This window comes from Trachypithecus francoisi, unplaced genomic scaffold (genome assembly GCF_009764315.1).
Source record: "Trachypithecus francoisi isolate TF-2019V2 unplaced genomic scaffold, Tfra_2.0 Lachesis_group5, whole genome shotgun sequence".
Classification (NCBI taxonomy): domain Eukaryota; kingdom Metazoa; phylum Chordata; class Mammalia; order Primates; family Cercopithecidae; genus Trachypithecus; species Trachypithecus francoisi.
The window spans coordinates 130,715,727-130,729,764 of record NW_022681470.1 but is presented as its reverse complement, the minus strand read 5'-3'; the positions used below and the strand labels follow the sequence as shown (position 1 = coordinate 130,729,764).

Sequence of the window (14,038 nt, the reverse complement as noted above, 5' to 3'; positions counted from 1 at the left end):
TTTGGCCTAGGGGAGGTTGTGCCAGATGTTGCATTAAGCAGTGGGAAGATTTTGGGGGGCGGGGCGGTGTGTGTGTGTGTAGGGGTGGGAGGTGGCCGGGTAGAATCAACTACAAAAAGTTGACAATTGTATGTAGAACTGAACATAGGATTAGAAAGGAGCTTTTTTGACTCTCTTAAGGGGACATACAGGAGAAAAACAATTTTTTTTTTCTTTTTAGAAAAACAATTTTATAAAACTTGTTCTACATGAAGCTACATGAAGTGTTTTTCAGGTTTGCAGTTGAGACCCGGTTATTGTTGGGCATTACATTGATTTTCTTTTCAAATGAAGTAGAATAGAAAATAACATGTTGTACAGGCCGGGCGTGGTGGCTCAAGCCTGTAATCCCAGCACTTTGGGAGGCGGAGACGGGTGGGTCACGAGGTCAGGAGATCGAGACCATCCTGGCTAACACGGTGAAACCCCGTCTCTACTAAAAATACAAAAAACTAGCCTGGTGAGGTGGCGGGCGCCTGTAGTCCCAGCTACTCAGGAGGCTGAGGCAGGAGAATGGCATAAACCCGGGAGGCGGAGCTTGCAGTGAGCTGAGATCCAGCCACTGCACTCCAGCCTGGGCAACAGAGCAAGACTCTGTCTCAAAAAAAAAAAAAAAAAGAAAAAAAAAATTTGCCCGGTGTGATGGAACGCGCCTGTAAATCCCAGCTACTAGGGAGGCTGAGGCAGGGGAATCCTTGAACCTGGGAGGTGGAGGTGGCAGTGAGCCGAGATAGTGCCACTGCACTACTCCAGCCTGGCGACAGAGCAAGACTCCGTCTCAAAAAAAAAAAGAAAAGAAAAGAAAAGAAAACAGTACATTGCATGTGGTAAATTTATGTTTGGTGAAACTTTTGTTTCAGTTGTACATATAGATGTATTAGGGTATGCGATAAAACATGTCACCACCACTCTTCAGGAGTCTAGGTGTCTCATCAGGAATTGTTTTAAAACACTATGAAAAGAGGCGGTTTTGGGGATTCCTCAGAACCTGATTTTGGCATTGAGAGCCTTCTTGTGGTAGTAGATTTTCCATGAACTTGATATTTTCCCTATTGAAATTGTATTTCGCTTTATGTAGTTTAACATCTCCAAAGTCCATTCTCTTTCAGGCTTTCATTCTGTCTCCTGTGTTTCCTCCTCGTCACTGGAGAGGGAAGGGTGCAGATTTGCTTTCTTGAGGGGGTTTCATCTTCTCCCAGAGGCACGAGGGCAGATTGGGAGGTAACTAGAGAGGGAGAGCAGTCGTCCCCAAGTGTCTTGAGGTGGGTGGGTCTGGAGCTTTCTTTGTAGAACTCTGTTCACTGCGCTGGAGAAGTGATCGTTCAGCCGACCCACACCCGCCCTCCCCACAGACACTGGGGCCGAAGTTCCCAAAGAGCTTCCGCGTGACGACCCCGCGGGGGTGACATTCTAACCGGCGTTTCAGAGGCAACCCTGAGTTGCTTGAGGTCGCCCAGCTCAGCTGGCGCGAGGTCAGCGGTGAGCGCGTCGTGAGTCAGCCTTGGGTGCGGCCCGCCCGGCTCTGCCGCCGGTGAGTTGGCCACGACCCCTCAGCCTGCGGAGGGCGATGGGACTCGGCGGGGAGGGAGTCAGCCGGAGCCCGCGTGGGAAACCAGCACGCCCAGCGAGGTGTCGCGTGGGAGCGCGCCGGAGAGGGGCGGTGCTTCCGGGGCGGTACCGGCAGGTACCGCCCCCTCAACTCAGGGGCCCGCCTTCTACGCCCGGAGCCCCGCCTCCGAGCTCCTCCCTTCTCGCCAGGCCCCGCCCCCTCGGTCGCCGGGCCCCGCCCAGCCGGGCGCGGGCGGGCGGCGTCGCCTTTAAGAGCTCCCCGGTGTTTTGGGGGCCGCGGGCCGGGCGCGCTGACCTGGTGCGCATGTCCCGGGCGGTGACGCCGGCGCCGGGCTCCATGTGTGCGGCCGAGGGCGCATTATCTGGCCGGCGGCGCGGGCGGGCGGGCGGACCGGCGGAGCGAGCGCCGCGGGCCCGGGCGGCCCCACAGGCGGAACGAGCGCGCGCGGTCCGGCGCCCCCGGCCCCTCCGCCGCCCGGCCCCGCGGGCGACCCCGGACCCGCAGCCCCACTAACCTGCACGCTGCCCTAGGGCCCGGCCGACCCGCGGCCCGGTAAGTTCTGGACCAAACTTGGCGGGGGCGGGGGCCGGGGACGCGCGGCTGAGACGAGCGGCGCGGGCGGCGCAGGGTCGGGGCCTCGGGGGGATGTGAGGGACTCCCGCATGAGCGTGGAAAAGTGAGAGCTAGCCGAGTTCTACTCCTTGTATTCTGGGAGTGTCTTCTTGCGCTGCCCTGGAAAGTTCCTCGCCCCGAGGCGGCCTGGGCACGTGGGGGCCGGGCGGGGCGGGGGTCCCGGAAAGTCGCGGCGTCGCCCCGTTTCCGTCCTGCGCTTCCTGCGGGGTCGGGGGAAGGGCTGGGCCGCGAGGTGCCTCTTCGGAGCGGTCGGGACGGGTGGAGGCGGCGGGAAGACGGCACGTGGGCGCGCGGGGCGGGGGTCCCGCTCAAGGGCGGGGGTCCCGGGGCTGGCTGGGCAGCGACGCTGAACCCCGCGGCGGCGGCGGCGGCGGCCGATCCCGTGTCAGAATAAGAGTCCTCGCGCGCCCACGCCTGGAGGGCCGGCCCTCCCCCAGCTCGCGCCCTTCCTGCCTGACCCCCGGGATCCGCGGGACCCTTCCCCCTCTCTGTTCTCCGGCCTTTCTCAAGGCCCGACACTTTAAATTTGCCTCCCCATCTGGGCGGTGGCTCCATTGATTTCTTTTTTCTCACCTGGAGTGGGTCGGCATCAGTGACTAGACAGCGGCAGCTGGCCTTTTAAAAGGATTATTGCCAAGAATCGGAATTGATCACTTCAACAAGGAAAGGCTTATGGGCAGGGCCCAGGCTGAGAGCCTGACGGACACTTGGAGTGTGCGCACACTGGGACCCAGAAATGAATGGTGACCCCTCCCTTAGGAAGTGATTGACAACCCTTAGGTGCGTGTTTTTGCTCTGAGAATTTTGCACAGGGCAAAATTTTGTAGGTCTGACTTCACGTCTTTAGGTGTATAGTTCATCCTTATCTTAAGAGCTTTGGATTCTTTAGATCAAAGTCCGAGTGAGTCACTTGAGCCTTTAATTTTCTCTCTTCCTACCGGTTTACTTCTTTCAGTTTTCTTGGAGTACATAGTGCTGGTAACATCTCTGGTTCTGTGTGCCCATTCACACAGTGACACCTCCTGGCTGTGGCAGCACAGAAACTGAGAGACAGACAGCCCTCTGTGCGGGTTGGACTACAGTCTTGGACTGTAGTCCTGTTGACTTACTTACTTTTCTGGTAATCTTTACAAGTTTTCTTTTAAACTAGATTACATGAAATAATGTTTGCTGGCACCAGTTTGTTAACATATGCTAAGCAGAAGTTTGTCAGACCTGACCACAAGCTGTGGAGGGCTGATAGCTCATACTAGCCCTCGGGTTTGAGTGCCTACTGTGTGCTAAGCTCCCCTGCACAGACATATTCAGTGCTCATAACAATCCCTTGGGGAGTAGGGGAGTATTATCTGCGCTTTACAGGTGAGGAATTTGGGGGCCAGGCAGCTTGGCTTGCTCAAGGCCTCTTAGTAGAGAGGCCGAGCCAGGCAGCCTGTACTTGGTGTTCTGGAGCCCACAAATGCTGCAGTTTGCGAACTCCACTGAGCATTTCTCTGGTGCTTCTAAAACACAAGGCCATTTTCTTGTCCAGGCTCCAGGGCACCTCTGTTCGTGGAGGTAGGGGATAATCTGGTGACATGGGGACACCACACCATGCTAGCCCTGCTTTGTTCTAGTGGAGCAGTGTTACCAACTGGATTTTAAGGAGCTGAACCACAGAGTTAGTTGTTATTTTGCATTCTCTTCTTCAGTTTTGGACTCAGAAAAGTTGGCCCTTTTCTTTTTTTTTTTTTTTTTTTTTTTTGAGACAGTCTCGCTCTGTCGCCCAGGCTGGAGTACAGTGGCGCGATCTCCACTCACTGCAAGCTCCGCCTCCCAGGTTCACGCCATTCTCCTGCCTCAGCCTCCCGAGTAGCTGGGACTACAGGCGCCCGCCACTGCGCCCGGCTAATTTTTGTATTTTTAGTAGAGATGGGGTCTCACCGTGTTAGTCAGGATGGTCTCGATTTCCTGACCTCGTGATCCACCCGTCTCGGCCTCCCAAAGTGCTGAGATTACAGGCATGAGCCACCGTGCCCGGCCTAAGTTGGCCCTTTTCTAGAGGAAACAGTTTATAGAGTGTGGGAAATTTGCAAGGGATTTTCTATATCCTCTGTCTTCACTTACTCTCTCCCCTCCTTCATCTTTCATTTCTAATTTGTCTCCTAAAATTCTGAAGCCGGTTTTTATGAAGATTGCTTCTTGGAAGGGCTGTAGAGAATGGGAAGACTTGTGTTTTAGTGATTTAGATGCAGTGTGTTTTTTGTTTGTTTGTTTGTTTGAGACGGAGTCTCGCTCTGTCACCCAGTCTGGAGAGGCATGATCTCGGCTCACTGCAACTTCCACTTCTCGGGTTCAAGCAATTCTCCTGCCTCAAGCTTCCCGAGTAGTTGGGACTACCGGTGTGCGCCACCATGCCCTGCTAATTTTTGTATTTTTAGTAGAGATGGGATTTCACCATGCTGGCCAGGCTGATCTCGAACTCCTGACCTCGTAATCCACCCACCTCAGCCTCCCAAGGTGATGGGATTACAGAAGTGAGCCACCGTGCCTGGCGGATGCTTTGTTGTTTCCACTCAGATGACATCATTTTTTAAAATGTCAAGTCATCTCTATTAATGCAGTATCATTTGGCAAATCCTATAATCTTATATTTTGATAGTGAGGGAGAAATATAATGCTACTTTCAGTAGGAAAAAATCCTGGAAGGATTTGTACCAAAATGTCAATAAAGGTCTACACATTAGGATTAGCAATAGTTTTTTTTTTTTTTAGAAAACTTTTTAGTGTCTCTGTATTTTGCGTGTGTGTATGTTTTTAATGAGGAAACGTGTTTTAAATACTCTAATTTTCAGCTCTTCAGTAGCTCCTCTGACTTGTTTTGCATCATTTATTCTCTGAATTTCTGGCATTGCAAGTAGTAATTTCTAGATTGATTTATTCAACAAATATCAGAGTGCATACGGTGCCTCTGACACTGCTAGGAATCCTTGCTCAGTGGAGTTTATATGGAGATTAGTGGGCCAGGAGTCATCATTAATCTCAGAAACGTGGGGAAACTTACCAGGATCAAGGAGAGAAGGACACTGTGACCTGGTGAGCCGGAAAGGGCCTTTCTCCTACTCGGGTCAGAGAACAAATAGGGGGACCCTCTTGAAGGGGATAAGGCAAGGGCTGGTGCAGTGAGGCTCACAGCTGGAACCTCTTTGGGTCTTAAGACAGCAGATGACTAAAGGATGCCTCTGAAGAATGTGGCTGGGAAAGTTGTAAAGCCATTCTTGAAATGTTGGCGGCTTTTTTGGTGTTTGTTCTCTTGGGAGAAAATTAAGAATGACTAGCAGAGTCTTGGATATGTCAATTCCCAACAGAGACAAAAATGTAATGGCCCTTTACCACGAATTTTGTTAAGGACCATCATTAGCATGTACTGACACCTCAAAGCCTGGGCAGCTCAGATGCTTGTCTGAAGAACTGTCTGCTTGGACTCAGGGTGTTTCTGTGCCATCAAATGGAACAGGCAGGGCTCTTTTCTCTAGACCTTTCCCCCCCATAATTGAGTTAATTTATGCTGCTTGTAGAAAACTAGGAAGATTATGAAATAGGTGAGTGGGTGAAGTCTTCCCGAGCAGCTGTCCTGGGGTAATAGTGCATCCCTGGGATTTCCTCCTAACCCTTGTCTGGTTGGGAAGTGCGGCAGAACCAGAAGAACGGGTTGGCAGTGTTATAGTTTGAGGCTTACAGAACTATGTTGCCTGCTAAGTGTGGTCGTTTGTTAGAATGGATGCTTTTGAGTTATCTGAGCTGCTTTGGGAGGTGACTTTCCACATTCTGGCCTCAGACTGTGGGTCTTTCAGGTTAACAGGACTTAAGTGCTAACTGTGCAAAGATATGTCTTTGAATGGAATTAGGAAGGCAGTGTATTAAGAAGGTTGAGATAAAAAAAGACAGATCTTGAAGTGGTTGGTGGTTGCAGGGAGGTGGAAGTAGTGAGACCCGTGCTGTCAGAAACAAAGGTACTACTGAGGACAGATCCCACTTGAGCGTGGGTTCCCCAGCATCCTCTCAAACAGGTTCTGGGACTTTTTTGTCAAGAGAGTGTCGGACCGTGGGCCTCTCGCCCTTCCCCCACCTGTGCTTTCCAGACTATATTTGTGACCTCTTTTTCTCTGATGGAAATGTAGGTTAGTCTTTTAGAAGACAAAGGAATTTACCCTAATAGAATATCTTCAGGTAGCCTCAGGAAGTGATTGGGAATCCACGAAACCCTCTAGGTGTGGGAGAGAGGGGCCCTCAGTCAGAATGTTGCACGTTTGCACTGGTTTGCACAGTTGCCAGGGCACCTTGCAGCTCCTCTGTACACTGTACCCCCTTTGTCTCTCCTGAGCCTCCAGAGGCACCCCGTGTTTCACAGGTGAGTTTGTCAGGGAACTTGCCTTTCTGCCTGATTCCTGATTTTAGGGTTCCTTATATGCAAGGACTGAAGACCTGCAATTTCTGAGGATGCTGGAGGCTGGCTTCTGAGATAGGATTTGCTGGCAGGAGATGAGCAGTACTTTATTTTTATTTTTATTTTTTTTTTGAGACGGAGTCTCGCTCTGCTGCCCAGCCTGGAGTGCAGTGGCCGGATCTCAGCTCACTGCAAGCTCCGCCTCCCGGGTTTACGCCATTCTCCTGCCTCAGCCTCCCGAGTAGCTGGGACTACAGGCGCCCGCCACCTCGCCTGGCTAGTTTTTTGTATTTTTTAGTAGAGACGGGGTTTCACCGTGTTCGCCAGGATGGTCTCGATCTCCTGACCTCGTGATCCGCCCGTCTCAGCCTCCCAAAGTGCTGGGATTACAGGCTTGAGCCACCGCGCCCGGCCGGCCGAGCAGTACTTTAAAGGGGGGCTCCCAGCAAGTCAAAGTGGGCTTTTTTGGGGCAGGGGGTGGGGGATGGGGAGTGGTGGGTGGGGTGGTTGAGGCTTCAGGGCTTTCCTGCCGCTTGGCCTCAAAGATAGTAGCTGTGCCTGTGGGGAGGGGTGTGGCCATGTGGTACAGGATTGGGGAGAAATTCCACTTGTTTGAAGGATTTGTTGAAGAATCCCTCAGTTATTCTTCCTGCAGTTCCGTCTCAGGATCTGGCGCTGCCTGGCCTGCCTTGCTGGTTAGATATTCTGGTTTGAACCTTGAAATGTAGCCTAAATAAGGTGGTGCCTTCGAGCACACACTTTAAAAATACTGCTGTATTATGGTGGCACAGCAGCTCCTCCTGTGCCAAGGAGGCCACTTTGAGTCTAGGGGGCGCCTGCTTTTTGCCAAGTATGACCATGTGCCTGTTGCTGAGCAGCCTGTCTCTAGTGGCATCCAGGACAGCCCTGGCTTTGCCTCTGACAGCCTGGTGTGAGCTCTGCCTGGCCACTTCCTAGCAAAGGACCTTGTTGAACTTCACCGGTTTCCCATTTCTGTCAGGGTTGTGTTTGCTATCTCAGGGGGGTGCTTGCTATCTCTCATGGAAGCTGTGCTAGGAGTGAGATGGCGAGTGCAAATGGCTGACCCCAGTGCCCATGTGTTCCACACATTGGAGTTCAGTGAGTACTGTTAGGACTGTAACAGGTGAGCCAGAGTTAACAAGCATTAGCTGCCCCACCTCTTCTGTGGGGGACAACACCACGCTCATGGCAAACTGTCACTGTCTGCATGCACCCTTTGGAGCCACACTGGGGTGCATGCCTCAGCTTTGTGCCCCAGCCTATTCCCCTCTCTCCATGTTCCTGAGAAGAAGGCAGAGTCCCCTACAGTGGGTGATATTTGCCAGTCACCTTGCTCATTATTCTGCGGCTGGGACCCACCTCAGCCTTTCTGATTTCTGATTTTTCCACAGCCTTGGGGCCTTCTTGACGATACTAATTGCCTGGGTTGGTTGTGCCCCAAGCCAGGAGGCAGCCTCTTTCCTGGTCCAGGGCTTGCAGAAGCCAGCATCCTGACTTCCATCTGTGAGATGGGAAGCTGTTGGCCAGGCAGATCTGTCATGGGAACCTTCCTTAGAGAACTGAGATGGGTCCCTGTCACTGAGTGGACTCAGGGCTGGGGCTGGAAGTAGGTGGTTTGATAGTACTTGCAGTGGCGTCTGGGAGCGCCAGGGTAAATCTCATCCTCCTGGACTTGCCTTCCAGACTGACTGCTCTCCAACCAGCTTGGCGTTGGTCAGACCTGGCTTTGTCACTGATGACATGCAATTTACCACTCTTCAGCCTTGGGTGGGTCACCTGATCAGCTGGCCTCAGCTTTCTCTTCTGTTGGCTGAGACAGCATCTTTGACCTAACAGGACGCTGTGAGGACAAGTGGAAAGTGTCTACAAACAGTCAGGGGTATTCCAGCCTTTGCCTGTCCATTTACCTCAGAGCCAAAAAGCTTTCTCCCCCGCCAGATGTCAACTACACAGTGATTCTTGAACACCTCACATCTCAGTTATCATTTATAATGTAACACTCAGATTGAGGAGCTTGGTTTTCTTATAATAGAATCTCGCTGCAAGCTAACAATTTGGAGGTCTAAGAGTCAGATCAAAGCTGGGCGCGGCAGCTCACGTCTGTGATCCTAGCACTTTGGGAGCCTAAGGCAGGCTGATTCCTTGAGTCCAGGAGTTCGAGACCAGCCCAGGCAACATAGCAATCCCCCATCTCTTAAAAAAAAAAAAAAATTAGCCAGGTGTGGTGGCACGCACCTGTAGGCCCTGCTACTCGTGAGGCTGAGGTGGGAGGATCCCCTGAGCCCAGGAGGTTGAAGCTGCAGTGAGGGGAGATCATGCCATTGCACTCCAGGCTGTGCGACAGAGTGAGACTCTTGTCTTTGGGGGGATAAAAAAGGTCTGATCAGATTATCTGGAAGGGATGTGAAAAACCCTATGGCCCTAACTCTGCAAATAATACGAACTTAACATTTTCTCCAGTCACAGCCATTCTGTGCAGTTAACCTTTGAGTCAGTGGCTGTGAATCTATACTCAACACATCCTTACCTTAGAGACCACTGCTTGCCCTGACTTTGGAGGTGGGCAGATTTTAGGCCAGTAAAGTAGGCCTCCAATTTACGATGGTTTGACTTAAAAACTTTCAACTTTATGTTGGGTTTATCAGAGGTAACCCCATTGTTAAGTCGAGGAGCTCCCTTTGATTTGTAACAGTTTCTCCTGAACGCGGATCCCTTCTGTACCATGGTAAAGTTGAGAAATTGTAAGTCAAATCGTTGTAAAGTGGGATTTTCTACACCCAGTGGAGCTACATTCTAATAAACCCATCATAAATCGAGGAGCATCTGTCTTCTTGTTGCTGGGGTTTCAAGTTGGTGGATTTTGGTGGTAGTGACAGCAGATTTTTAGTTCTGTTGTGTGTTTAGCACAGATTCACTCTGCCAGCAAGTTTTGAAAACGGCTACTGCAACCTTTGTTCACATCCGCAGAGGAACCTTTTTCCCTCTTGCTCAGTGTGGCTGGAGAAAGTAGGAGAGTGGTGAACTGAATTCTTGGTTTGAAGGCATCGATTGAATTGGTTCAATCATTCATGAAAACTATGCTGTTCTCAGGACTTGCTTATCATTGATGGAACACCTAAACTTCATTTTCGGTCGTCTCATGTAGTGTCCTTGGGTTTGCCGAGCGTTCATGCCCTGCCCCTTCAGTGGTGGTTCTTTCAGAGGATTCTATGGTCAGCTCCTTTCCTAGGATTCTCTTAGAGCTACTCTAACCCAGGGAGAGTTTGCTGGTGTGTTTGGTGTTTTTGTTTTTTTGAGATGGAGTCTCATTCTGTCGCCCAGGCTGGAGTGCAGTGGCGCGATCTCAGCTCACTGCAACCTCCGCCTCCTGGGTTCAAGCGATTCTCCTGCCTCAGCCTCCCGAGTAGTTGGGATTACAGGCGCCCACCACCATGCCTAGCTAATTTTTGTATTTTTAGTGGAGACGGGGTTTTATCATGTTAGTCAGGCTGGTCTCGAACTCCTGATCTCAGATGGTCCACCCACCTCAGCCTCCCAAAGTATTAGGATTACAAGTGTGAGCCACCATGCTGGCCGTGTTTGGTGTTTTTTGTTAACACATTTGTTTGATGAACTGACCTTCTCGGTAGTTGGTATGTGGGTCATCTGTCTCCTGCCTCCCTTCCCCAAACTTTTGGTCAAGTTTTTAGTGTTGAGTCTTTTTGTTGTCTCTCTTCTGACTGTACAAGCAACATTTCCTGATGCTGAAGTCTGGGGAGAGGGTTGGGAGCCTCAGATGTCGGTGGTAGGAGTTGCCTGGTCTGTTTTTGAAGTTTTCTTGGGCAAGTATATTAACATATACTGAGTGTGGGTTGAAATGTAATTGCAGTCTTACTGTCATTTTGTATCTGTCAGGTTATAGGATTAGAAATGTAACTGTTTTTGGTAGTTGGGTAGCAGACAAACTTAGGATTCTACTTGGGACTTTCTTCTGTGTCCTGTGTTCTACCGAACCCAGCACTGGGCACGAACAGGAAATTGAGGCTCAAGCGGAGGAGGAGTGGCCTGCCCAAGGTTGACTTGGAGAAGGAATGAGGATATATCCCTGTTTTCTCCTGGAATTAGACTTTCTGATCTCTGTTGTTCGTACTGATGTCTTTGTGGCTTGGTGAATTTTGTTTTCACTTCCTTCTTACTTTATTTATGTAGGTCCATTGGCCAGTTTTCTTCCTCAGGGCCTTGGGTTTTTTTTTTTTCTTGAAACAGAGTCTCGCTCTGTTGTCCAGTCTGGAGTGCAGTGGCGTAGTCTCAGCTCACTGCAACCTCTGCATCAGGGTTCAAGGATTCTCGTGCCTCAGCCTCCCAAGTAGCTGGGATTACAGGCCCATGCCACCACACCCAGCTCATTTTTGTATTTTTTTGTAGAGATAGGGTTTTACCATGTTGGTTTTACCATGTTGGCCAAGCTGGTCTTGAACTCCTGGTCTCAAGTGATCTGTCCACCTTGGCCTCCCAAAGTGCTAGGATTACAGGTGTGAGCCACCACGCCCTGCCTTTTCTTGAGCCCTGAGGTCATTTTGGGTGTCTGTAGGGTGAGGATGGGACAGGACATGAGGAGGGAAAACTTAGGGCTGCCTCTGGTTTCCCAGGACTGCCTTAAAAAAAAATGTAGTGGCCAAGTGCAGTGGCTCAGGTAACCTTAGCTCTTTGGGAGGCTGAAGTGGGAGGATTGCTTGAGGCCAGGAGTTTGAGATTGGCTTGGACAACATAGCGAGCCCCTCCCACCAAAAAAAACCCAAAACCCCCCCCCAAAAAAAACAACAAAACAAACCTAAAAAACTGTAGTAGTGTTGAGTAGGTGATGGCTTTATCTTCTTTTTTAAAGATGGAGTTTTTCACTTGGACACAGGAAGGGGAACATCACACACCGGGTCCTATTGTGGGGAGGGGGGAGGGATAGCATTAGGAGATATATCTAATGTAAATGACGAGTTAATGGGTGCAGCACACTAACATGGCACATGTATACATATGTAACCTGCACATTGTGCACATGTACCCTAGAACTTTTTTTTTTTTTTTTTTTGAGACGGAGTCTGGCTCTGTCGCCCAGGCTGGAGTGTGGTGGCCGGATCTCAGCTCACTGCAAGCTCCGCCTCCCAGGTTTACGCCATTCTCCTGCCTCCGCCCAAGTAGCTGGGACTACATGCGCCCGCCTCGTCGCCCGGCTAGTTTTTCTTTTTTCTTTTTTTTTTTTTTGAGACGGAGTCTCGCTCTGTCACCCAGGCTGGAGTGCAGTGGCCGGATCTCAGTTCACTGCAAGCTCCGCCTCCTGGGCTTTCGCCATTCTCCTGCCTCAGCCTCCCGAGTAGCTGGGACTACAGGCGCCCGCCACCTCGCCCAGCTAGTTTTTTGTATTTTTTAGTAGAGACGGTTTCACCGTGTTAGCCAGGATGGTCTCGATCTCCTGACCTCATGATCTGCCCGTCTCGGCCTCCCAAAGTGCTGGGATTACAGGCTTGAGCCACCGCGCCCGGCCTTTTTTTTTGTATTCTTTAGTAGAGACGGGGTTTCACCGTATTAGCCAGGGTGGTCTCGATCTCCTGACCTTGTGATCCGCCCGTCTCGGCCTCCCAAAGTGCTAGGATTACAGGCTTGAGCCACCGCACCCGGCAGATCTTAAAGTATAAAAAAAAAAAAGAAAAAGAGATGGAGTTTTGCTTTTGTTGCCCAGGCTAGAGTGCAATGGCGCAATCTCAACTTACTGCAACCTCCGCCTCCTGAGTTCAAATGAATTCTTCTGCCTCAGCCTCCCGAGTAGCTGGGATTACAGGCCTTTGGCACCATACCTGGCTAATTTTGTGTTTTTAGTAGAGACAGAGTTTCTCTATGTTGGTCAGGCTGGTCTCGAGCTCCCGACTTCAGGTGATCTGCCTGCCCAGGCCCCCAAAGTGCTGGGATTACAGGTGTGGCCACCACGCCGGGCCTTTTTGTTTTTTTTTTTTTTGGAGATGAAGTCTCACTCTGTTGCCCAGACTCTAGGGCAGTGGCACAATCTTGGCTCATTGTAACCTCCTCCTCCTAGGTTCAAATGATTCTGCCGCAGTCTCCCAAGTAGCTGTGATTACAGGCGTGCACCACCATGCCCAGCCGGGAATTTTTTTTTTTTTTGAGACAGCGTCTTGCTCTTTCGCCAGACTGGAGTGCAGTGGCATGTTCTTGACTCACTGCAGGCTCTGCCTCCCGGGTTCAAGCAATTCTCCTGCCTCAGCCTCCCAAGTAGCTGGGACTGCAGTCATACGCCACCACGCCCAACTGGTTTTTGTATTTTTGGTGGAGACGGGGTTTCACCATGTTGGCCAGGACGGTCTTGATCTCTTGACCTCGTGATCCACCCGCCTCGACTTCTCAAAGTGTTGAGATTACAGGTGTGAGCCACCACGCCCGGCTGACTTTACATTTTAAGAGCATAAAACTACTTTTCCTTGTATTTTTTTTTTTTCCTCGAAGAGACATGGTCTTGCTCTGTCACCAGGCTAGAGTGCAGAGGCTCATGATCACAATCACTATAGCCTCGACCTCCTGGACTTAAGCCATCCTCCTACCTTAGTCTCCCAAAGCACTGGGATTACAGGTCCCATCTATTATAAAATGTAATCACTCTTAATTTGTAGACATCCTTTTTTTTTTTTTGAGACGGAGTCTCGCTCTGTCGCCCAGGCTGGAGTGCAGTGGCCGGATCTCAGCTCACTGCAAGCTCCGCCTCCTGGGTTTACGCCATTCTCTCACCTCGGCCTCCCGAGTAGCTGGGACTACAGGCGCCCGCCATCTCGCCCGGCTAATTTTTTGTATTTTTTTAGTAGAGACGGGTTTCACCGTATTAGCCAGGGTGGTCTCGATCTCCTGACCTTGTGATCCGCCCGTCTCGGCCTCCCAAAGTGCTAGGATTACAGGCTTGAGCCACCGCACCCGGCAGATCTTAAAGTATAAAAAAAAAAAAGAAAAAGAGATGGAGTTTTGCTTTTGTTGCCCAGGCTAGAGTGCAATGGCGCAATCTCAACTTACTGCAACCTCCGCCTCCTGAGTTCAAATGAATTCTTCTGCCTCAGCCTCCCGAGTAGCTGGGATTACAGGCCTTTGGCACCATACCTGGCTAATTTTGTGTTTTTAGTAGAGACAGAGTTTCTCTATGTTGGTCAGGCTGGTCTCGAGCTCCCGACTTCAGGTGATCTGCCTGCCCAGGCCCCCCAAAGTGCTGGGATTACAGGTGTGGGCCACCACGCCGGGCCTTTTTGTTTTTTTTTTTTTTGGAGATGAAGTCTCACTCTGTTGCCCAGACTCTAGGGCAGTGGCACAATCTTGGCTCATTGTAA

At 50.9% G+C, this 14,038-nt stretch overlaps 1 protein-coding gene across 9 annotated transcripts in view; it reads left to right on the top strand.

Annotated features, from left to right (window-relative positions):
* The window catches only part of GATAD2A (GATA zinc finger domain containing 2A), a 129,856-nt gene that overhangs the window by 19,824 nt on the left and 95,994 nt on the right, over positions 1–14,038 (top strand). For 4 of the 9 annotated variants that reach the window (XM_033200367.1, XM_033200365.1, XM_033200364.1 and 1 more), the window contains exon 1: positions 1,833–2,161. The exons of the other annotated variants lie outside the window; for them this stretch is intronic. The gene's annotated coding sequence lies outside the window, so the exon portion shown is untranslated. Of the gene's footprint in view, positions 1–1,832; positions 2,162–14,038 lie in introns of those variants that run through there. 9 annotated transcript variants of the gene reach the window in all.